This window comes from Bos indicus, chromosome 6 (assembly GCF_029378745.1).
Source record: "Bos indicus isolate NIAB-ARS_2022 breed Sahiwal x Tharparkar chromosome 6, NIAB-ARS_B.indTharparkar_mat_pri_1.0, whole genome shotgun sequence".
NCBI lineage: Eukaryota > Metazoa > Chordata > Mammalia > Artiodactyla > Bovidae > Bos > Bos indicus.
In genome coordinates this window covers 29,168,208-29,194,057 of record NC_091765.1, presented here as the reverse complement: position 1 = coordinate 29,194,057, position 25,850 = coordinate 29,168,208, and positions in this window count along the sequence as shown.

Genomic DNA, 25,850 nt, shown 5'->3' with positions numbered 1-25,850 from the left:
TGCATATCTGCTTTAGGCTACAATGGCTATGGGAGAAAGTTCATTTTATAATTTTGGTACTATAGCTGCAGACAACTATAATTAGAAACACTAGGAATAATGTACTGATTGTATAATTAGATGGAACCAAATTCTACTTAGAACTTACACTGAGATTTTGTCTGAGATATTCAAAGTGTTTGCTATTAATAATAAATTATATAATGATTATTCTTCAGGGCACAGACATAGAGACTCTCTCAAGTATCTGCACATTATTTATATCTTATATCCTTGAATGTTGTTTTTAGAAATAGATGTTCTAGTAAGTGGCTATATAGTATATTCATAATAGCATATCTGTAACTGTATATTAAAATGTCATTAAAGCAAATGTTTGCAAGTACCAGATTTTGAGGACCTAATTTTATGTAGGCACTGTACCAAAAACTAGGCACAAGTAACCCTAGGGATTAAATGCTATTTAATTCAACTTTAAGTGGAAGGAACACAAGGAACTACAAATGTGATTTGCAAACTCCGAGCAAGTGTTAATTGGAGCTAGGATTGTACCCTGGATGTCACTAACTGCCCATTCCTTCCCTAACCCATCACATAAGAAAAAAATTACTACCTATTTAAAATGTGAGAGGCAGAACAGAAAGTTGAAACTAAACAAATAGTGGTTTTATGTATTAAGTGTTGGGAGTTAGACTCAGCAGGCTAAAGTATGTCTTGGGATTACTTGGTAACACTACCACACTTTTCCATGCCACAGCTTTGCTGGTGTTTTCTTACGTGAAAGTCTCTCCACTTCTCTGCCTGATAAACTCCCAATCTTCTTTCCTGTTTCTTCACTTTTTCTTTCAATCCTTTGAATAATTCATTGCTCCTATTATGTTCACTTCTCTTGTTTGTTGGAATATAATCCATCAATTTTGGTGTTGACCATCTGGTGATATCCATGTGTAGTCTTCTCTTGTGTTGTTGGAAGAAGGTGTTTGCTATGACCACTGCGTTCTCTTGGCAAAACTCTATTAGCCTTTGCCCTGCTTCATTCCGTATTCCAAGGCCAAATTTGCCTAACTGTTACTCCAGGTGTTTCTTGACTTCCTACTTATGCATTCCAGTCCCCTATAATGAAAAGGGCATCTTTTTTGGGTGTTAGTTCTAAAAGGTCTTGTAGGTTTTCATAGAACCATTCAACTTCAGCTTCTTCAGCATTACTGGTTGGAGCATAGACTTGGATTACTGTGATATTGAATGGTTTGCCTTGGAAACGAACGGAGATCATTCTGTTGTTTTTGAGATTGCATCCAAGTACCGCATTTCGGACTCTTTCGTTGACTATGATGGCTACTCCATTTCTTCTAAGGGATTCCTGCCCGCAATAATAGATATAATGGTCATCTGAATTAAATTCACCCATTCCAGTCCATTTTAGTTCGCTGATTCCTACTAGAATGTTGATGTTCACTCTTGCCATCTCCTGTTTGACCACTTTCAATTTGCCTTGATTCATGGACCTAACATTCCAGGTTCCTATGCAATATTGCTCTTTATAGCATTGGATCTTGCTTCTATCACCAGTCACAGCCACAACTGGGTATTGTTTTTGCTTTGGCTCCATCCCTTCATTCTTTCTGGAGTTATTTCTCCACTGATCTCCAGTAGCATATTGGGCACCTACCAACCTGGGGAGTTCCTTTTTCAGTATCCTATCATTTTGCCTTTTCATATAGTTCATGGGGTTCTCAAGGCAAGAATACTGAAGTGGTTTGTCATTCCCTTCTCCAGTGGACCACATTCTGTCAGACCTCTCCACTATGACCCATCCATCTAGGGTGGACCTACACGGCATGGCTTAGTTTCATTGAGTTAGACAAGGCTGTGGTCTGTGTGATCAGATTGACTAGTTTTCTGTGATTATGGTTTCAGTGTGTCTGCCCTCTGATGCCCTCTGCAACACCTACCATCTTACTTGGGTTTCTCTTACCTTGGACAAGGGGTATCTCCTCATAGCTGCCCCTCCTGACCTTCGACATGGGGTTGCTCCTCTTCCAACAACACAAGAGAAGACTACACATGGACATCACCAGATGGTCAACACCGAAATCAGATTGATTATATGCTTTGCAACCAAAGATGGAGAGGCTCTACACAGTCAGCAAAAACAAGACCGGGAGCTGAATGTGACTCAGATCATGAACTCCTTATTGCCAAATTCAGACTTATATTGAAGAATGTAGGGAAAACCACTAGACTCAGGTATGACCTAAATCAAATCCCTTATGATTATACAGTGCAAGTGAGAAATAGATTTAAGGGCCTAGATTTGATAGATAGAGTGCCTGATGAACTATGGATGGAGGTTCATGACATTGTACAGGAGACAGGCATCAAGACCATCCCCATGGAAAAGAAATGCAAAACAGCAAAATGGCTGCCTGAAGAGGCCTTACAAATAGCTGTGAAAAGAAGAGAAGTGAAAAGCAAAGAAGAAAAGGAAAGATATAAGCATCTGAATGCAGAGTTCCAAAGAATAGCAAGGAGAAATGAGAAAGCCTTCCTCAGCGATCAATGCAAAGAAATAGAGGAAAACAACAGAATGGGAAAGACAAGAGATCTCTTCAAGACAATTAGCAAAACCAAGGGAACATTTCATGCAAAGATGGGCTTGATAAAGGAGAGAAATGATATAGACCTAACAGAAGCAGAAGATATTAAGAAGAGGTGGCAAGAATACACAAAACTATACAAAAAAGAGCTTCACAACCCAGATAATCACGATGGTGTGATCACTGACCTAGAGCCAGACTCCTGAATGTGAAGTCAAGTGGACCTTAGAAAGCATCACTACGAACAAAGCTAGTGGAGGTGATGGAATTTCAGTTGAGCTAGTTCAAATCCTGAAAGATGATGCTGTGAAAGTGCTGCACTGAATATGCCAGCAAATTTGGAAAACTCAGCAGTGGCCACAGGACTGGAAAAGGTCAGTTTTCATTCCAATCCCAAAGAAAGGCAATGCCAAAGAATGCTCAAACTACCGCACAATTGCACTCATCTCACACGCTAGTAAAGTAATGCTCAAAATTCTCCAAGCCAGGCTTCAGCAACATGTGAACCATGAATTTCCTATTGTTCAAGCTGGTTTTAGAAAAGGCAGAGGAATCAGAGATCAAATTGCCAACATCTGCTGGATCATGGAAAAAGCAAGAGAATTCCAGAAAAACATCTATTTCTGCTTTATTGACTATGCCAAAGCCTTTGACTGTGTGGATCACAAGAAACTGTGGAAAATTCTGAAAGAGATGGGAATACCAGACCACCTGACCTGCCTCTTGAGAAATTTGTATGCAGGTCAGGAAGCAACAATTAGAACTGGACATGGAACAACAGACTGGTTCCAAATAGGAAAAGGAGTATGTCAAGGCTGTATATTGTCACCTTGCTTATTTAATTTATATGCAGAGTATATCATGAGAAACGCTGGGCTGGATGAAGCACAAGCTGGAATCAAGAAATATCAATAACCTCAGATATGCAGATGACACCACCCTTATGGCAGAAAGTGAAGAGGAACTAAAAAGCCTCTTGATGAAGGTGAAAGTGGAGAGTGAAAAAGTTGGCTTAAAGCTCAACATTCAGAAAATGAAGATCATGGTGTCTGGTCCCATCACTTCATGGCAAATAGATGTGGAAACAGTGGAAACAGTGTCAGAGTTTATTTTGGGGGGCTCCAAAATCACTACAGATGGTGATTGCAGCCATGAAATTAAAAGACGCTTACTCCTTGGAAGGAAAGTTATGACCAACCTAGATAGCCTATTCAAAAGCAGAGACATTACTTTGCCAACAAAGGTTCGTCTAGTCAAGGCTATGGTTTTTCCAGTGGTCATGTATGGATGTGAGAGTTGGACTGTGAAGAAGGCTGAGCACCGAAGAACTGATGCTTTTGAACTGTGGTGTTGGAGAAGACTCTTGAGAGTCCCTTGGACTGCAAGGAGATCCAAGCAGTCCATTCTGAAGGAGATCAGCCCTGGGATTTCTTTGGAAGGAATGATGCTAAAGCTGAAACTCCAGTACTTTGGCCACCTCATGTGAAGAGGTGCCTCATTGGCAAAGACTCTGATGCTGGGAGGGATTGGGGGCAGAGGAGAAGGGGACGACAAAGGATGAGATGGCTGGATGGCATCACTGACTCGATGGACATAAATTTGGGTGGACTCTGGGAGTTGGTGATGGACAGGGAGGCCTGGTGTGCTGCGATTCGTGGGGTCACAAAGAGTTGGACATGACTGAGTGACTGAACTGAACTGATTATGTTCTTTTTGCAGTTTATATCTATTTGAAAATTGTTGAATTAATGTTTGTCATTTAAATGTTCATATTCTCAGCTGGATTGTGACTTCCTAGAGGAACTCCTCAATGCCCTTCACAATCGTTGCTTATAGTTGGTGACTTAACAAAAGAATTATGAATATCTCTCCTTTAAATGAATTAAAGGGATAGTATGATATAGAGGAAATAACTGTAATTGTGCAAGTCACTTAACTGGACCTCTATTTTCCCTTCTTTAAACTAAGGATATTGGGCAAGGTAACTTCTGTTGTTATTGCAAAATTTACTATTGTCTGATGGATCCTCATGCTATGTTTTCACAGACAGTAGAAGACATATATAGAAATCAGCTAAGTGATATGGCCTTTTGCTGTATTTTTTTCTTATTTCTACAAGTGTCAAGCAATATTAGAATTCATATCTTCTCCATTATGATAAAAATGCCAACAGATAGAGCATAAGGAAGAAAGAGTAATTTTTTGAATGTTATTCTGACTTCCTTTTGCTATAATAATTGAGAATTCATCAATAGAAAATATACTTTCTATTATGATTATATAGATATACAGTTGATGTTCCTTATCAAAGGCTCATTTGAGACATGAAAAGCATTCTCTATATTTATATATTTCTTGGAATCTAAATATAAACTGTATCAGAAACTCTGTGCTCCAAATCATTTGAGTTTTATCTTTGCTATGGTCTTGCTTTATGAGTGTGGGCAAATCATTTAAAACTAACAAACATCTGTTTCCTACTAGATTTACGTAAAAATGAGTCCATGTCAGGTCTTCTTTAAATTTACTTCTACCTCTGAAGTCCTTTGATTTTAAAATTACACTATTAGATTGAAATGTAATGTGATTTCAATTTATCATTTTAGGGATTTCCTTTAAAATCATATTATAGATATTTGCTTTTAAAAATAAACAAAGTAAAAATATTATTTCCATTCATTTTGTCAATTAAAATTACAGATATATTGAAGATGACTTGATACACATAAAGCAGAAAATAGTTTCACCTAAATGACCCAAAGTAAATAAACCATGATTACTTGCCATGTACTCATCTAAAATACTCCATCTCAAGAGCTCCAGGGCAGAGGGTGAAGGGTGTAATAAAGTATGTCTTGTTTGACCAGAGTAATGTATTAAATACATTAAAATAATTCTTTTTCCCATAAGAACAAACCTCACACAATTTCTGGCTTTAAATGTCCTTCTTTAAATTCTTTGATGGCAAATCCTCAATGCTGTCAAAGAAAAACCGTAAATTTGCCAGCATAAATATGATAATGCTTCCACAAACATGCGTGCAAGCCTATTGGATAAGGAACGTGTTCTTGGTGCCTTTTAGCAAAAGGCCAATTTGACCTAGACTGTGTTGTTGAGGAGGTTCTGGTAGCTGATTCTCAGTCAAAGAAACCTGATGCACAAACTTCTGTAGAGTGCAAAATTACTAAGGAAGGAACCCAAGGGAGACTTGGTGTGTTTTTACTACCCACTGAGATTGTTTAGAGTTGGTGGTGATAGGTAAATGATAATATCAATATCTCCTTAAATTAGCACAAATCTAGTTAAGAAGTTTAGGTGGTAAGGAATGGGGAACCAAGGACCAAAAATATTTTTTCTTCAAACAAGTTAATACTAGCTTGCTAAAGCGACTGTTATAAGAGGTATTTATAGCACAGTATAAACCATATCAGTGAGTTAAGTTTTTTTTTAACTTCAAAAGCTTTGGTTAATGTCTGGTTTAGAGCAGAGCTTGGTGCCTAAAAGCCGGTCAATAAACATTTTAGTACTGCTCTTTCCCAGTGATCTGAATTCAATAATGTTACCTTTCCAGAAGCTGCAAAATGGAAAGTGAAAGAATGATTTATGAAGCCTGGCTATGCATGGCCAGCTAAGAAAGCTTTAACTGATGCTTTCAGGATTCTTTTTAATGAAGTACAAGTTGCCAAGATAAGTTTAGGTAAATGAAGACTCTGTCACATTATGTTATAGTGAGAGAAATGACAGACATAGCCCAGCAGATGGAGGTTAATGCAGAAAGGTGGTGTCAAACAATGTAGTCTAGGTAACTGCACAGGGATGGAGCAGATGCATTCGGGTTATTATTGTAAACAAGTTCCTAATACCACAACACATTCATGGAATTCACTCAAATTAAGCACAGCAGCCTTCTTTGTTTAAGTTGTCACTTAGCCTTCATGTAGATCATATTTCAGAGCCATTAATTCCTTTCAAGCAAAAGCTCTCATATTCAGTACCAAACTCTATTTAGATGGTACTGTTAACCTTAAAACCCCAAGTGTTTTGCCTTTTCAATAATGTCTTAAAGCAGTGTCTTAATACTTTGTTGAAAATGTTACTTTCAGGGCTATGATTTACATGAGTGAATTGTCACCCCTTCTTATCTCAGGTTTTCTCAGTCTGAATATAAACTGGAAACCTGAATACAATGGATTGGAAGAACTCAGCTGTGTCCCTTAAGCAAAACAATAGGAACTGGGTCTGTGAATTTAAGATGCATTTGTGATTTCAGTTCAGTAAGGTCTGGGGCTTGACTTTGCTTGAAAGAAGTAATTGCCTTACATGCATCTTGAAATTCCTCTGTGGGGAAGACCAGCTGGCCCACCCACTACATCTAGAAACAGTCAAGGTTGGAAGGAGGAAGTTAATTGTTCTGTGACATTTGACATTGAACTTGCCTGACAAATATTTCATTTCCCTTATTCATTAAACTCCCACAGTGCTAGATTTCTTTCCATGTATATTACCAACCATCACCACATTGACAAAAAAGTATAGAAAGTATATATACACATACACATATATGCATTGACAAAAATTTGAAAAGTAAAAATGTATATATATGTGTGTGTGTGGTGTTGTTGTTGTTTCACCCAGTTATGTCCGACTCTTTGTGACCCCGTGGACTGCAGCATGCCAGGTGCCTCTGTCCTTCACCATCTCCTGAATTTTGCCAAGGTTATGTCCATCACATCCATGATGCCATCTCATCCTCTGACGCCCTCTTCTTCTGCCCTCAATCTTTCCCAGCATCAGAGACTTTTCCAATGAGTCAGTTTGCATCAAATGACCAAAATACTGGAGTTTCATCTTCAACATCAGTTCTTCCAATGAGTATTCTGGGTTGAATACACACACAAATATAGATATACACACACAGACACAGAGATGTTGAGATGAAAAAAATAACCTTCACTTCAAAACTAAAGGCATTGAGCAAACACCATAAGAAAACTCCAAACTTTTAATTCTGACATTGAACAGAGAAATATTCATAGGACTTGCTTATACTCCAAACTCAGCTGCAGTTAGAAATGTATGCACCATTCTTCTTACAAGGATTTGAGAGCAAATTTCTAAAGAGAAGATACTAGACTTTTGTGACAGTCATGGAGTTATATTTTTGCAATTGCATGTGGTACATGATGATGGACTATACAGTGTTAATTGCTGCATTTTAAAACTTTATTTCTGTACATTTTCTCAGTATCTGACCTTGAAATGTAATTTTTCTGCACTACTTCTGCTACTCTTATCCATACATTTCCTTTTTTCTTTCTTTGTTTAGATCCTAGGCATTGGAACTTCCAAATCTTTTATTATAGGCAGAAATAGAAGGTTGTGAGGAATGTTATGAATGGTAATTTGGGTCTGGGATTATCTACAAATGCCTACATGACAGAGCAAAAATACACCCTTTACAAATCAGGCATTGTTTGCAGCTGGTAGATGCCAGATAAAGGGTGACCTGGACAAGGATAAGCCAGGTAGTTCTGAATATTTCATTTGCAAAATAAAATATTAGGGGGGAAGGACGATAGCCAAGCTGTATAATAGAACAGTTGGCACATATAAACATTTCACCACCGTTTCTCATCTCCCTTATTTAGGTGCCCTTGACCCAATTAAATCTTAGTTTGCTAACTGCAGGTATCAAGCATTTTCTACAATAAAGTTATTTTTCCCAGGAAATCATTTAAAGAAAAAAAATGTAGACTCCATCACAGGATAAAGAAAAAAAAATCCTCCAGCAGTATGTACATTCTGTTTACTATGTACAGTCCTGTTCATTATGGACTCTTACATCACTTCTTAGAAGATTCCTGGTCCCGCCTACCTAACAAGTTTCCCCTTTAACCATATTTTACAAACATCCTGTGATAAACACTATATTCTACTACTTTTTCTGACCAAGACATTTAATTAGTAAAAACATTACAATAGAGAAAAGAATGACAATAAAGAGAAATTAGAAGAAGTGGGAATCAGGGTATACAAAAAAACAGAGGCCTTAGTCTCTAGGAGACCAACACACCGGCCGAGCTGGCTTTAGCCCTAGCTCCTTCTGAGTTTTCCTTGGCTGCTGGTTGTCTTCCCCTCATGAGATGAATGTTGTGCTTTTCCTGGAATTCATTTAGTTCTTTTCCCTTTGCCTAAAGTTGCTGTTGTCAGTGTCTTGATGATCTTCTGTATTATCTGCCTTCTGCATATAGGTACCCAGAAGGTTTCAAATAAGACACACTGAACATCTAAATAATGGAAATCAGGTTGGAAAATATACCTATATTTCTATGTTCATTACGGTTCCCTTAAAGCATTACTCATATATCCTAAGACTCATCAAACCTTTGGTTTCCCCTCTCAGTTCTCTTGGGCTCAGTTGCTATGAGCCTTCCCGTCTCCAAGAGCCCTCTTGAGCATCAGTCCGGACTCTACAAATGTTTCCACTATGCCCAACGACTCACTGCAGCTTTCTCTGCTTCAGTTGCACTTGCCCTTGTCATTTCTCTGAGCTCATCAGGCTCGCATGCTACAGCATTTCAACTCTGCTCTTAATACTGATGGAATGACTCACTCTCTCTTTATCTAGTTAATTTCTGCTTATCTTTCTAGTCTCATTGGAATTTTACTTCTCCTTCTAAGACAATCCAGATCAATTTAAGCTCTTCTGTATTCTTTATCATAACAATTGTAACAAGAGCACTTAATTTTTAAGTTTCTTAAAATATCAGTTTTCATCACTAAACTTTAAGCTGGATGGTTCAGGGGAAATGTTTGTTATACTCACTATTGCATTTCTAGGCTTATAAACTCACAGATGTAGAGATGAATGAGTAAAATATTCTTGATAATATATTACCATTTTTTAAAACTCAATTTATGCTTTCCTTAAGATTTGAAAATTAATCTGCACTCTGAGCTACCTTGAGTCTTAGCATTTTATAAAATCTTTATTGCTGGTGCTGCTGCTGCTGCTAAGTCACTTCAATCGTGTCCCACCCTCAGTGACCCCATGGACTGCTGCCTTCCAGGCTCCTCCGTCTGTGGGATTTTCCAGGTAAGAGTACTGGGGTGGGGTGCCATTGCCTTTTCCAATAAAATGTTTATTAGGTAAGTTAAAATATGTAGTTCTCTATATTTATTTTATCAATAATAATGCCAGTATTTTCCTTATGTTCATTATTAGTTTATCTTTTTGCCCTCACTGTGTTTGAAATTTTAATTATTTTCAGTTCAGTTCAGTCGCTCAGTCGTGTCCGACTCTTTGAGACCCCATGAATTGAGGCACACCAGGCCTCCCTGTCCATCACCAACTCCCGGAGTTCACCCAAACTCATGTCCATTGAGTCAGTGGTCTCTCATATAGGTTTCTCAAGAGGCAGGTTAGGTGGTCTGGTATTCCCATCTCTTTCAGAATTTTCCACAGTTTATTGTGATCCACACAGTCAAAGGCTTTGGCATAGTCAATAAAGCAGAAATAGATGTTTTTCTTGAACTCCCTTGCTTTTTTGATGATTCAACGAATGTTGGCAATTTGATCTCTGGTTCCTCTGCCTGATCCCTATTTGTAAAGGATGTTAATCATTCATTATCAGATTCTTATAAAATATTTTCCAATCTGTCATTTCCATTTCTCTGTCTTTTAAATAGATTTCATTTTTTGAGTAGTCCTAGGTTTGCAGAAAATATGAGCAGAAAGTTCAGATAATTCATTTATATACCCTGTCCCTCCAATCCTCAGTTTCCCTATTATTAATATCTAGCATTAGTGTGGTATATTTGCTACAACTGATGAACCAGTATTAATACATTATTATTAATTAAAGTTAAGAGCTTTGCTAAGTGCATAATGCCATGCATCCACCATTATAGTACCATATAGAGTGATTTCACTGCCCTTAAAGTCCCCATGCTCCACCCAGTCATCCTTTCCCTGCTCCTATCCCCACTACTCCAAAGCTCAGCTGGTAGAGTGGACAACTGTGGAATGGATATCTGTCATCTTCAGCTTCATTTAGTTTACAGTCTTAGTTGGAATATGGACATTTCAATACTGTACATGCTGAAATCTATTTATGTGAGAAATTCCTTCCACCTACATGATTGTTAAATTTATAAGACATTCCAACACAATACAGTTGTTTCTGTATCCTGCTTACTGTATTTCAAATAAGTTCCCTAATTCAAAAGTAAGCAGCTTGTGAGTAGGAAGTGGCCATAATATACAAAATATGTCCAACCAGGAACTATATTTTTGTACACACCAAAGACCTTAGAATTGTCACCAAATGTATTTATTGGATAAAACCGTAAAGAGAATGCTTCAGACAAGCAAACAAAGTACATTAATAATTTCCTGGAGATCTTTTCTCCCTTTGAGGACAAAGAGGGACTAAATAACTTAATAGATTTTTTACCTCAGTCTTCTGAGCCAGACCGCCGACAAAGTCCCAATGAACTATTCCTCATAGTATATGGTATCTGCTGCTAAGTCACTTCAGTCTTGTCCGACTCTGTGTGACCCCATAGATGGCAGCCCACCAGGCTCCCCTGTCCCTAGGATTCTCCAGGCAAGAACTTCTCCAATGCATGAAAGTGAAAAGTGAAAGTGAAGTCGCTCAGTCATGTCCGACTCTTTGCGACCCCATGGGCTGCAGCCTACCAGGCTCCTCCATCCATGGGATTTTCCAGGCAAGAGTACTGGAGTGGGGTGCCATTTCCTTCTCCAGTATATGGTATAGTATATAGTAGTACTGAATGTATAGATGCTCAGGGTTAAAGGCTTCTGAATATTCCTTGATGGGAAGGTTTACAGTACACATTGGTCTTCCTGTCTGCTAACTTGCCTTTTCTGATCCCTCCCCGTGATTTGGGCACTTTTTCTTTGGAATCCCAAGACCCCTCCTACTAGACGATTCCATCTCAGTCACCCTCCCACCAGTTCTGTAATCATTCCGTGTGTGTACTTGTCTTCATTGCTAGAATAAGGGCTCTTTGAGGGCTGAAGTTATGGCTAATTCAAATTTGGTTTTTCTGTGTTCTCTGGCACTGAGTTTGAACTAGAGTTAAGTCCTTAATAACTTGGGTTCCCCATTTGAAAGAAAAAAATTAAATATGAAAGAAATACTAAAATACATTAAGCATGGGATATATTTCATTTTCAGTCATTGACATTCTCTCAAAATACTCATGTAACATTTTGTATTACATCTTTTCAGTTTCTTCAGAAAAATAAAGTGGTGAAAAGAGAGGCAATTATGTTAAAACAAAGCAAGAGTGTTTAGGGGAGAGTTCTACATTCGTTATTTAAGAAACTATATTTTTATAGCCATATTTACATCTAGTAGTTTTACATCTTCCAAACTCACAAATTTGTTAGCTGCAGCTCTATTATCCAACATGAAAAGACCCTCACACATTCTTGAAAAGTGTGATTATCATGATATCTAAACATCATCGTTCTAGACATTACAGTTTATACAAGATTTGTTATAACTCATAAACTCATAGATTTTTTTCTTTCTCCAGAAGGAAAGTATGTTAAAATACATGAAATTTAAAATATTTTATTACTTTATTAGTGTTTCTTCCTTAAGTAAATAATGTTTTTCTTATCTATGTACCCTATCGACATATATAATAAAACAGCTGCTCTGTATTGAGTACATATGATAAGCACTGGCTAGATGGGCATTTTGTATCATTTCATCAAATTCCCTAAAAAAATGTATTAGGAAACATTGTATTTTCTCATTTAAGAGATAAGAAAACCAAAGCTCAGAGAGACTAAACTGCCCAATGTTATGTAACTAACATAGTAATATAAGAATTTCAAATGTAGTATGTCAGATGCAAATTCTTTGGAGAAAAAAAAAAAAGACTCTCTCTGACTAAAAAGAATACTGACTGATTGTCCAGAACAAAATCTGACCTAAAAGTGCCTGATAAACGGATAAACTGACATTGTTTAATAGACTAAATCTAAACATCTATAGCACAGTGGGGCTTCCCTGGTGGCTCAGTAGTCAAGAATCCACCTGCAATGCAGGAGACATGGGTTTGATCCTAGGGTCGTGAAGACCCCCTGTAGAAGGAAATGGCAACCCACTCCAGTGTCTTGCCTAGGAGATCCCATGGACAGAGGAGCCTGGTGGCTATAGTCCATGGGTTTGCAAAAGAGCTGGACACGACTCAGGGACTAAAACACCAACAACACAGCACAGGGAGTGAAGATCTTTAATTTAGCTATATAGGATGAATATCCTGATTTAGTCACCAATGAGTTTATGATACTATGAATTCATTTCTTTACTTATTCTACATACTAAATTGTTCCTTTCCTCTCATTTCTGTGAAATTTTAATGTAATGTTTACTAGTAATGAGCATGGGCCATGGAGCAAGATTTCCAGGCTTGAATGCCAATTTTGCTAGTTTTTAGGTTTTGACTTCAGGCAAATTAGTTCACCTCTCTGGGGCTCAATCTCCACATTCATGTAAAACGAAATAACATCACCTATCTTGTAGTGTTGTTTTAAGGTTAATTTAGTTTTTATAGTTATGTGCTTAGAATATTGTCATGGAATTAGAAAGAATAAAAAAAAATCTGTTTTTTCCTATCCAAAATAACAGAATCCTATTTTGGATTGTATATAACAAGTGTGGGAGAAGGAAAGGATGGAGAGTGAAAAGGAAAGAAAGCAACACAAAATATACAGAAAGCTTCAGCAGAAGGAGAATAATTCAGTGAGACCACAAAGGCATAGTCTCATTTATTGGAAGTTTTTATTTCAAAATGTCCTGTCCCCCAGCAGTGGCTCTCTACCAGGAGTCTAATCTCCGTTCAGTTTCTGGTTGTGGCCTGATTGGCAAGAGTGCCCTGGTGACAAGCCATGGCAGACCTTCAGTAGCAATTAACAATTTCCTGGGGGCTTTCTGTTCCACCCAGCATTCTTTGTGCTGCCTTGGCAGACCTTGGGTCCCAAAGAAATTCCCTTCTACTTTTCTGAGGTTTTGGCCTAGCTCTGTAGTGTCCTCCATATGCACGGTTATATAGATCTTGAGGGGGCTTCCCTGGTGGCTCAAATGGTAAAGAATCTGCCTGCAATGCAGGAGAGCTGCTCTCAGTCCAGTATTCTTGTCTGGAGAATGCCATGGACAGAGGAGCATGGCAGGCCACAGTCCATGGGGTCACAAAGAGTCGGGCATGACTGAGTGACTAACATCTATAGGTTTGGAGGGGAAGTCAGCCAGCATTCGAGTACCTTCATTTTTCCAGTTCTGTCACTGGTGGCACTGTCAAAAGCTGTTGTCTTCTAGATCCCTCTGCTTCTGTCTGGAGCCCACATTCTCAACTTCTAGCCTTAGCTAGAATAAGAAAACGTTCTCTGGGAAAGCTGAGGATCCTCAACTTGTCTCTGAAACTTTACTCCCTCCAGTCCTTTTTTCCACAGCCTCTGATGCCTTTTGTATCTATATTTATCAAACTTTTCTACTTGTTCTCTGCCGGGGTCCAGCCCCGGCTGATCCAGGGTATTCGAAGGGGAGACGGCTTAGGCGACTATTTAAATATTCATCAAAGATATAAAGAGTAATAGAATGAAGATAGCTCAGTAGGAAAATTCAGTGGAGAAAAGAGGCTGAGTAGCTTGGTTTACGCGGGAGACCAATAAAACTTCAAGACAAGAAGCTTGCACCACTTATGTAGGCCGCAGGCGTCCTTCCATTCTCCCGAAGGAGAGGAGACACTGAGGCCTCCCTGGTCAGATCTTAGAAGCCCAGGCATAATTAGTAAGCATGGCGGGTTCCGCGCTCCAGATGGAGACTCAGCCAGAGTGAGAGAGAGAGAGAGACATGGGGAGACCAGTATTTCGAGAAACTGATCCCAATTCTTTATTTTCAGAGTCTGTTTTTATACACTGAGATGTTATACAAAAGTCACGTGGGGACAGCAGTCCTGACTTTTATTAAAGTCAGGTGCTTCACACAAATGTATACAGAGGTCTTAGGGGTGTTACATCATCTTCTGGCCAGGGGGGCCTGCTGACAATTTATGACCCTCTCCTTGTGACAGTGGTCAGTCAACCAGAAAACTTTTTTCTCCAAGGGTGATTATTCTTAAAACAGACGCCACCCAAATAAAGTTACATTCCTATAGGGTGAGAGTGTAGTGGGTTTTAGTTAAGGAAAGAATTTACTTAGCCTAAGGTCTAACGTGATTAATATCAAAGGTTAATACTTATTTCTTCTATATATTCATTAATGTGTGTAAGGGCAGGGGATGTGGAGTCTTAGCAACAAACATTGGCTCAAAAAATGAAAAACCCTTCACCAATACAATTTCTAATCAGCCCATTATACTTATACTAATAGTTTTCTAACTTTTCTAAGGAACCTGTTTTTAGAAGGTTTAAAGCATCTTGTGCCTCTCACGGTTGGGAGGCTGTGAGCAATCACATGTGGCCAGACAAGCCCGTCAGGCAGGCTAGAGAACCTTCAGAGGAGTTTGTAGGTTGAAACACTCCTATCATGCCCAAGAATTATTATTAACTGGAGCTCTAAGTTAACTCGTTTGAAAGAGGTGGTGGGAGACAGCCCCCCGTAAAATCAGAGGTGTAGGTGAGAGCACAAAGTAATAAAGTAGGCAGGCTCTGGTTATGGGGGTAGATGCTCAAGGATTTCCAGGGGGACTCCTGAGGCTTGATCCTGCCTTTGCGTATGTTGAGCCTCCTTCCTCATGACCTTTGCCATGGGCAGAGTACCTCACGCTGGCCCCAACAGTTCTCAGTCAGAGCATTTGTCTACTATGATCTACTCTAAGATTTGGTTTTAGTCTCCATATATATATTTAGTGCAGTACTTTCTAGTTCTATGACTTTATCTATGACTCAGTTTCATGTTTATGAAATGGGGCTAATTATAGCAGGTATCTCAGAAAATCGAGAGGGAGTAAATATATATATATATATATATATTTACATATACACATACAGGCACACATACACATACATTGCTTACAGTACTGCTTGGCACATAGTAAAAATGAGAAAATAAAGTTATTATTGAAGACTTCAGAAGACTTTTTTGCATTCATGCAAGATAATCTTATACTTCATATACTGATTTGAAAGAGCTTTGACTTTTAATAAATTAGTAGTAGTTATTAACCTTATTAGACTCAGGGTACCCCCACAGTTAGAGCAATTTCTAATGACCCATTTACTAACTTGAAATCCTACATAATAATATAACCTACATCTAAATACAGTTATAGAAAAATTACAGCCCTCAAACTGAAATATAAATATAAAATAAAAGTAATCTATAATAAATTAAAATAAATTTCAATATAAACATAATCAAGCATGAGTATACTTGAAGACAAATGTAGTCAGATGTTTTTATCCACTTATAATGAATAAATTTGAATTTAAAAGAAGATCAGGACACTTCATTAAAGGATACAGAGAAATAAAAAGTACAGAAGCATAGGATATTGGAATAAAACCAGATTTATAAGTAATAACATACTACATTTATAAGAAAAAGAGGAAATAACTCCAATTGGAGTAGAATTTAGATGCCAAGACACATCACTATTGAAGTAGACAAAACAAAAACAAAAACAAAAAAACCCCCGAGGTATTCTATTCATTCAAATGTACTGGGTGATATTTGCAATACGAGGTACTCTATTCATGCAAAGGTACTGTGTGGTATTTGCATGTGTAATGTCATTTATAAATTATTTTATGTTATGATATGATTACAGTAATAAAAATATGTCACAGAGAACCCAAGATGAAGCATAAACCTCATCTCTAAATGTCTAGGCAGGATATTTGAATGTCATTACAGGTCATGAAAACATTTTTCTTGTTCAATGTGTAAATATTCACATTCTTTATCATTTTATCCAATCAGAATGGATATCAGTCTTACTGGTAGAAAACCTGGATACAAGAAACCTCTGTTAAGCCAGATATTAACAATTGAGTAGCTAGACTGTTGAATGCTGGTGGAGGTCCTGGTAGAAGTATGTGCTTAGGAGAATCAGGGAAGTTTTTATGCTCCTCTAAGCAAGAGTTACAGTATTCAAAGAACCAATACAGCTGCACCAAGTTCAACAATATGAACCCCAGGCTTCATTGTATGGGCTTGTGGTGACCACTGAAGTATCAAAGGTTCACATCCCCTGCCAAGTAAATATCAGTATTGTCTTCTCAATTATGATGACTAAACAAATATGACTGCACAAATTATCAGGTAATCCTCGGGAGGGGGGTGTGGGGGGGAGTGGGAAGCATAACACAGTATTCCAGTTATAGTAAAATTAACCTTATGTAATATCTGTTAATGAAAAGCAATACAAAATGTTGACAGAGATTTATCCATTTAATGTATAATCCACTGCTAGTGAGAAATTTTTTTATGCAATAAGTGTCTATATTTTTCTTTTCATAAGAAATATTTGTATGCTATATATATATTAACGTAATATATAAGTTCTACATATATTAACATGTGTGATCTGGTGACTACAGCATAACAAACTGATAACAAATCCAATAGTCTTCTAATGTTATCTGAGCAAAAAATTAGGGTATTTTAGGTATCATCTTCCTGTTGATGCCTGAGACAGTTGCTTCTACATAGAGCAATTTAAGACTAGGAATAATTACTACTGCATCAATTGAATGCTACACACATTCCTCAGATTAGAAATCCACAGCTAAAATTATCAAGTCATAAGCAACATATTTCAGCACAACTATATTAATCATCTACACATGGTGTGGAAGAAACGTTATTTCAAATTCATTTCTAAATAAGAAATTTTGACAATCAAGTGGTCTGCTTACTTCCACTTTCAAGAAAAGGTAAAGACTATTATTTTCTTATCTTATTCACTTGTAAAATGTAAACATTTAAGATAATTCTGAGAAATAGGTGTTACTTTCCCAATCTTTACATAGACATATCAACTTTGTTATCATACAGTATAAGACTTATCTACAGTATGCTCATTATTTTTACCAAAAATACAAAATGGGACACATTTTGAAAAAAGAAAAATAATATAAATTTTTCTTTTTTTTAAAGTAATAAATAATCTATATTCACATAATTAGTTAAGGGATACACAAATCAAAAAGATGCAAAATATGATGTCAGAAGAGTAAACATGGAGTTCAGTTCAGTCACTCAGTCATGTCTGACTTACTGTGTCCCCGTGGACTATAGCATGTCAGGCTTCCCTTTCCATCACCAACTTATGGGAATTGCTCTATAGAATTAACACTTGAAAACTTAAAGTGAGTAAATACTGCTGGTTATAAATGATGTTTTAAGGGATCATTACTTTTGTGTGTGTTATGGTTATTACTTTATCCTGATCTTCATATATATATATACTTTTAAATAATATATAATTTTGCATTTGGATTACACAAAAACTATTTTTATCACATACTTTGGGGGAATATTTCAATGAAATAGAATTAAATAAGATATTAACTGTCCTGTAATTTTAAAATATTAATTCAAGTCCAGGATAAGAAAAATTCAAAGATCACAAAAAACTTTCCTCTCACTCCTGAACCCTCGCCCTTCATTGACTGTATCAGAGGCAACTATAATTTCTATGCTATCTTAAAAGTATCATTACAGAAATATTTTATGAATATACAGAATATTAATAAATGCATTAATAGAGGATGGTTTTCCTATTTACCTCTGAGCTAGCTATTTGCTTTTTCTTTTTCTGACTCCTGGAAATTTGGTAAACCAAATTATTAACTGCATCCTCCCTCTTTGGGAACAAAAATCACTGGAGAAAGTCTCTTGCTTTTTAGAATTTTTGATCAAACTGAGAAGAGAAAGTTGGGTCATGAAAAACTAAGATCTGCCTAATTCCCAAGTTATGAATGAATGGACAGAATCAGAAAAGGAAGAAGTGAACAAAAAGGATATAAAATGAAGCAAGTTATATACCCCAATTAAAAAATATATATAGCATTCCTCCAAAGAATAATTGAAGCTTTAGATGTTCAATAAATATTGTTGTTTGATAAATGAATGAATGAGTTTGTTGAACTCCAAGGGAGGCTACCAAAACATTCTTCTTTGTGTCAACATCTGGTTCAATATGTCTATAACTCATACACATTCAAAAATAAAATCTTTCTCTGTGGATGAAGGATAGGAAGTTGACAAGATTAAAGCCTTAACCAGGCAGTGGAAACCCAGAGATTTGTAATGGTCATAAAAGGCTTGATATTCAGGTTAAAACCTCCTATCACAAAATATGTGAGAGTCACAAAATACTATTACTTGAGTCTACATTTTAACTTATGGAATTTTTCTGAAATTTATGGCCATCCCCAGGACAGGCATTTTCAGTGGTGGCTCTCAATTTTTCCTCTTTTTAGATAAAGATTCTACATTTAATATCAAAGGACCATAAGCTCAAAATTTTCCCTGCTGAAGTGATAAATGCAGGTAAATTTATTGTACCTGACATGGACCAGATTTATAGCCCTGGTACTTGAATCAATTTGCTATACTCAGATATAATACAAATTTAACTTCAACCATGTTTTGATAGCATAGAACTATTTCTGAAAATACCTTATATAACTGCTATTTCTCCCCTAATCAGACAATAAGTGGCTTTCTGTACCTGTCACTCTCATATATATGTGCCTAGCTTCCCTGGTGGCTCAGACAGTAAAGAATCTGCCTGCAATGCGGAAGACCTGTGTTCAATCCCTGGGTTGGGAAGATTCCCTGGAGAAGGGAACAGCTACCTACTCCAGTAGTCTGGCCTGGAGAATTCCATGGACAGGGAAGCCTGGCAGACTACAGTCCATGGGGTAACAGAGAGTCGGACATGACTGAGCAACTTTCATCATAAGAATAAAATTTATTACCTAGCAATTCCATTTAGTATTCTCACTTATACTTTACAAAATTCACTTTTTAGAATTTTGCAAAGTTCTTCAGAATGTTCAAGGAAGAGCAGATCCTTTTCTTTTTTTTTTTAACAGTCACAGACTCTAACCTAATTGGACTTGTAGGTTTTTCACTAAAACTTCACGGGGAAGAGAGGGATAGGTTATATCTTTTTCCTTTGGTTCTCATTTGGGATGTAATCAAGATGACTGATAAAGAGCCCTGTCTCTTGAGTCATGAAGATCTGAGTTCTAATTCATTCTCCACGTATTAACAAATATTTAACATCTGCGTTTCAGTTTCTGTCTCTTGAAACTTATGTAATAGTATCTGCTTCAAGTATATTTTTTAAAATATACTTTTTAAAGTTTAGATAATCAAATATCAAGAGGTTAGAATCAGTTCAGTTCAGTCACTCAGTCGTGTCCGACTCTTTGCGACCCCATGGACTGCAGCACACCAGGCCTCCCTGTCCATCACCAACTCCCAGAATTTACTCAAACTGATGTCCATTGAGTCGGTGATGCCATCCAACCATCTCATCCTCTGTCGTCCCCTTCTCCTCCTGCCTTCAATCTTTCCCAGCATCAGGGTCTTTTCAAATGAGTCAGCTCTTCGCATCAGGTGGCCAAAGTATTAGAGTTTCAGTATTGGAGGTTAGGATAACATCACATTAAAAGGACTTAACGAAATAATAATGTGTGATGATAACTTTATGGATGAGAGTGAATATTACTTTGCAGTGCATAAGTTAAGGTTGAATTTGTTAGTGTTTATTAGTTGTGAAATATTTTTAGTGCACCCTTAATTACAAATGATAATAATAATAATAATAACCACTATTTATTAAGTACTGTATATCAGAGTTCTGGACCACCCAAATGTTTGAATAAGTACTTTAGTTCTTGTTTAGTTCTGTATTGTAGAACATGACACAATGTTTTCCCAGTATCTGGCTGTGTAACACATAGCCCATACTTGAGTATAGTGGACAGCAATCTTAAATTCACTCTCTTGATAGTTGTGAAGGTGAACCTCAAAGATGCGCTTCCATTCCTCAGTTGTTCTAACATCTATCCCTTAGAAATCCACTACGAAGAATGAATCCTTCTGGCCTCACTATCAGATTGCTCGTAAATAATTAAGAGTTTAGGGTGATGATATCAAGCAATGTTGAAGTCTCTAAAACTCATGGCTGCATTTGTAATAAGGATTATATAAATATGACTGCAATTAATAATTCACGTGCCTATCCATTCATTCATTTTAAATCTTTGTTTGAATAGTTAATAAGGACCAGGCCCTGGGGTTGGCACTGTATCTTGGAAATTCCTTCCTGATATCAGTTTAAATAATAATAATGCTATTCTGAAGAATTAATATGTGCTCATATTTTGGAATTGATTGGTCTTTTCTGTGTTGGTTGCTAAGAGTTTTTATTCAAATCTGAGGCTCACCTCAGAATAGGCAGTTTAGTCTAAGGTCATTCTGGCTCTATTACTCTTTGTAATATTATTTTATTTTCCCTTTGTCTCATTTTGAAATGTCTTATTTTACTTATTTATTTATTTTTGGCTGTGCTGGATCTTTGCTGCTGCACAGGGTTTTCTCTAATTGTGGCAAGTAGAGGTTATCCTTTAGCTGTGGTGTGTGGGGCTTCTCATTGTGGTAGCTTCTCTTGTTTCATAGCACTGGTTCTAGGGCACGCGGGCTTCCATAGTTGCGGTGCATGGGCTCTAGTTGCGGCTCCCAGGCTTGAGAGCACAGTCCCAATAGTTGTGGCGCATGGGCTTATTTGCTCCACGACATGTGGGATCTTCCCAGATCAGAGACAGAATCCATGTCTGCTGCATTGGCAGGCAGATTCTTTACCACTGAGCCATCAGGGGAGCCCTTGAAATGTTTTACAATTTTACTTCTAATCTACATACTTATGCAAGTCAGCTTTAATACATCTATGGAAGAAGTCAGAAATAAATAAATGCAAATATTAAATATACATCAAATATAATTTAAAATGGAGAAACAAATGCCAATGTAAAAATTAAGCATTCAGTGGTTACACTGATAAATCATTTTCTGATATTTCTTATCAAAAACATTGCTACTTCATAAATTTCTGATGTTAATACTCAAATGTAATAAAAGAATATTTGCCAAAAAACAAATGGCATGAAAATACTACAATTTGTTTAATACACCAGGACTGAAATGTAATCATTACAGAAATCATAAAATAGGTCAAGATATTTAAAAATGGTATCATTTTGTTGGTTAAATACTGAAAATACACATAAGCAATTTCTGAGATTCTGCAACAATATTAGACATAAGAGAAAAGTAAAGGAAATATCTTTCATAAAGAAGAAGATATTGCTATGCTTACTTAAAATGACCATTTAGTACTTGTATATTTACAGAAAAAGTCAATTTTTATCTGAAAACTGTGTTATCAGGCAACCAGAAATTGCAAAGGCAAAAGTAAAGAGTGTAAATAAGGGGGAAATGTATTGAGATTGCTTAAATAAACTGTTAAAATCTAAAGGTATAGGATATCGAAAGGTTGACTAGTATAATTTTAATCTTTAATTTCTTTGAGTGCTCTGGGGGAAGCGCCAATTCTAAAAAAGTAAAAAGGCATCACCCTTGAAATTAAAGCTCTAACAAAATCTGGGGAAAACAATATAAAATCCCATTTTCAGATACCTAGACTAGAATAATGTACTGGGAAACACACAAGGCTTTATAAAGAACAAATTCTGTCACAGTGGTAGCAGATATCTTTCTATTGACAGAATAATGGGATAGTAAATCAGAGAAAAGGATTAGATGTCATTTATCTTGACTTCAGAAAGAGTTTGATTCAGTCTTGTATGAAGTATTAATCAAGAAATGGGGAAAAGCGTGCTGAAGGCCTCACTGTTAAGTGCATTAGCATCTGGTCTACTTAGTCAATCAGAGGCACTCAAAATATTGTTATTAATAGCTCACTATGTCTAGACCTGTAAATACATGGATGGACTCAGATGCAATTAATGCTATAATATAAATACAATATGAATAAAATAGAAACTAAATGGGAATTAATACCTGACCTACCAACCTTAAATAATAATGCTAATATAAATAATTGTCTATGGGTGTTTTATATCAGTGCTGTGCTTTGTCAATTTGAAGAGGTCTTTATATTATGTCATTTAAAAAGTGGAAGCAGGATTCTCTATGACCCACCTCCCAGAATATTGGAAATAAAAGCAAAAATAAACAAATGGGACCTAATTAAACTTAAAAGCTTCTGCACATCAAAGGAAACTAAAAGCAAGGTGAAAAGACAGCCTTCAGAATGGGAGAAAATAATAGCACATGATGCAACTGACAAAGATTAATCTCAAAAATATACAAGCAACTCCTGCAGCTCAATTCCAGAAAAATAAGTGAGCCAATCAAAAAATGGGCCAAAGACCTAAACAGACATTTTGCCAAGGAAGATATGCAGATGGCTAACAAGCATGTGAAAAGATGCTCAACATCACTCATTATCAGAGAAGTGCAAATCAAAACCACAATGAGGTACCATTTCACGCCAGTCAGAATGGCTGCGATCCAAAAGTCTACAAGCAATAAATTCTGGAGAGGGTGTGGAGAAAAGGGAACCCTCTTACACTGTTGGTGGGAATGCAAACTAGTACAGCCACTATGGAGAACAGTGAAAAAACTGGAAATAGAACTGCCTTATGACCCAGCAATCCCACTGCTGGGCATACACACTGAGGAAACCAGAAGGGGAAGAGACACGTGTACCCCAGTGTTCATTGCAGCACTGTTTATAATAGCCAGGACATGGAAGCAACCTAGATGCCCATCAGCAGATGAATGGATAAGAAAGCTGTGGTACATATACACAATGGAGTATTACTCAGCCATTAAAAAGAATACATTTGAATCAGTTCTGATGAGGTGGATGAAACTGGAGCCTATTATACAGAGTGAAGTAAGCCAGAAAGAAAAACACCAATACAGTATACTAACGCATATATATGGAATTTAGAAAGATGGTAACAATAACCCTGTGTACGAGACAGCAAAAGAGACACTGATGTATAGATCAGTCTTATGGACTCTGTGGGAAAGGGAGAGGGTGGGAAGATTTGGGAGAATGACATTGAAACATGTATAATATCATGTATGAAACGAGTCGCCAGTCCAGGTTCAGTGCACGATACTGGATGCTTGGGGCTGGTGCACTGGGATGACCCAGAGGCATGGTATGGGGAGGGAGGAGGGAGGAGGGTTCAGGATGGGGAATACATGTATACCTGTGGCGGATTCATTTCGATATTTGGCAAAACTAATACAATATTGTAATGTTTAAAAATAAAATGAAATTTAAAAAAATTGGAAGATGGAACAATTTATCAAATTTATTGGATACCACAATCCTGGATGAAAATATTGCAATCAAAGTATTGAAAAGTTGCTACATGTTATCTTCACCTGGTAGGAGAGATCAAAAAGAGAAAGAACCAGTTTATATCTGCTTGTGAATTTAGTGGATAATAACAGTAAGAATCTCACCTAGAATTCATTGAGAGCTTAATATCTGCCAGGTATCTTATATGCATTATCTGCCTGAATTCAGATAATAAGCCTATGAAGTAAATATTATTATCAAGCATTTATTAAACTCATAGACATGCAGATGAGCTTCTAAGCAGAGAACTCTATTTGGTTTGGAAAATAAGGATTATCCAATCCAGCTCCTTTTAAGGTGAAGGCAATCTGCTCTAAAAACAGATTGTTGGGAACCTGCACACTTAGGGGTTAGGTCACTGAGAAAAGATGCCACTGAAAAACACGAAATGAAAGTGCTTTGTGTTTTTATGATGAAGAAGGGTCACTGACTGAAATGGAGAACATAGGGAAAGTAGAATAAACCATTTAAAAACGATATTAGATTTGGTGGGCAGGTTACAGTTATGATTGAACAGTTTCTTAGGGGGTGAGAGCAGAAGATATTTCACAGAAATTAAAGTTGTGTGTGTGTGTAGACAATTGGAGTAAAGGGTATGAGTCATTTGCATCGTTTGGCACAAAAATAGAAAGTAATACACGGAATCAAAGAATAAAATAAAAATTGATTTAAGACATTTTAAAAGAACTTAAATGAGAATGGCGGGCTTGCATGATAAAGCACAGATCAGAAAAGTTTAGTAGTAGGAATCAGTGAATTTTGGTGCAGGACTTTTCTTTTTTCCATTGCATTGCTTGCACAATCTTAGTTCCCCTTCCAGGGACCGAATCCAGGCCCCTTGCAGTGGAAGCGTGGAGTCCTAGCCAGTGGACTGCCAGGGAATTCCCAAGACATTTCTTTCTTTCTTCTTCTTTTTTTTTTTTTTTTAATTTTTACTTATCTTTAAAAGTTTTTTTAATTTATTTTTGACTATGCTGGGTCTTTGTTGCTGCAGGCTTTTCTGTAGTGGCAGCAATCGAGGGATACTCTCTAGTTGAGGTGCTCAGACTTCTCATTGCAGTGGCTTCTCTCGTGGCAGAGCATGGGCTGTAGGGTGTGTGGATTTCAGTAGTTGCAGCTTCTGGGCTCTAGAGCACAGGCTCAACAGTTGTAGTACATGTGGCATGGGGGATCTTCTTGGATCAGGGATCGAACATGTGTCTCCTGTATTGGTAGGTAGATTCTTTACTACTGAGCCACCAGGGAAGCCCCCAAGACTCTTGAAAGAGAAAGGAATGAGTTCTGGAGGCAGATAAGCTCCTCCTTAGTCATGACAGGTCAGACACAGGCATAGGGAATGCTAACATGAAGGAAAAGATCACTGTCTATAATAACTGCATAGATGTAGATTCAATGAGAACATAATTACTGTGGTAAGTAAGCCATAGAATAGATAAAGACATAGAGCAGGGCTGGAAAAATTAATTTTAGCATATATAAGTTATTTAATAAGTGATGTTCCATTCCTTGAGGTCTTTATAGCATTATAAGCAAATGAGGAAAGAAGACAAACTCATTTTGTGAAACAGAACATTTTCAAAGAGCAATTTCTTTACTTACTAGTCCTTTAAAAATATCATACTCTCCTCCTGTAATAATTTTCTTCCTCTTGAAGCACATTCTTGAGGAGTTCCTTTAGTGAGGTTATATGGGGAGTGAAGAGAGAGTAGACATAGAGTTGTAGATTGCTTTTTGTCTTAGTATTTGAAAATATTGTTGCGCTTGTTTCTTAGAAATATAATTGCTACTACT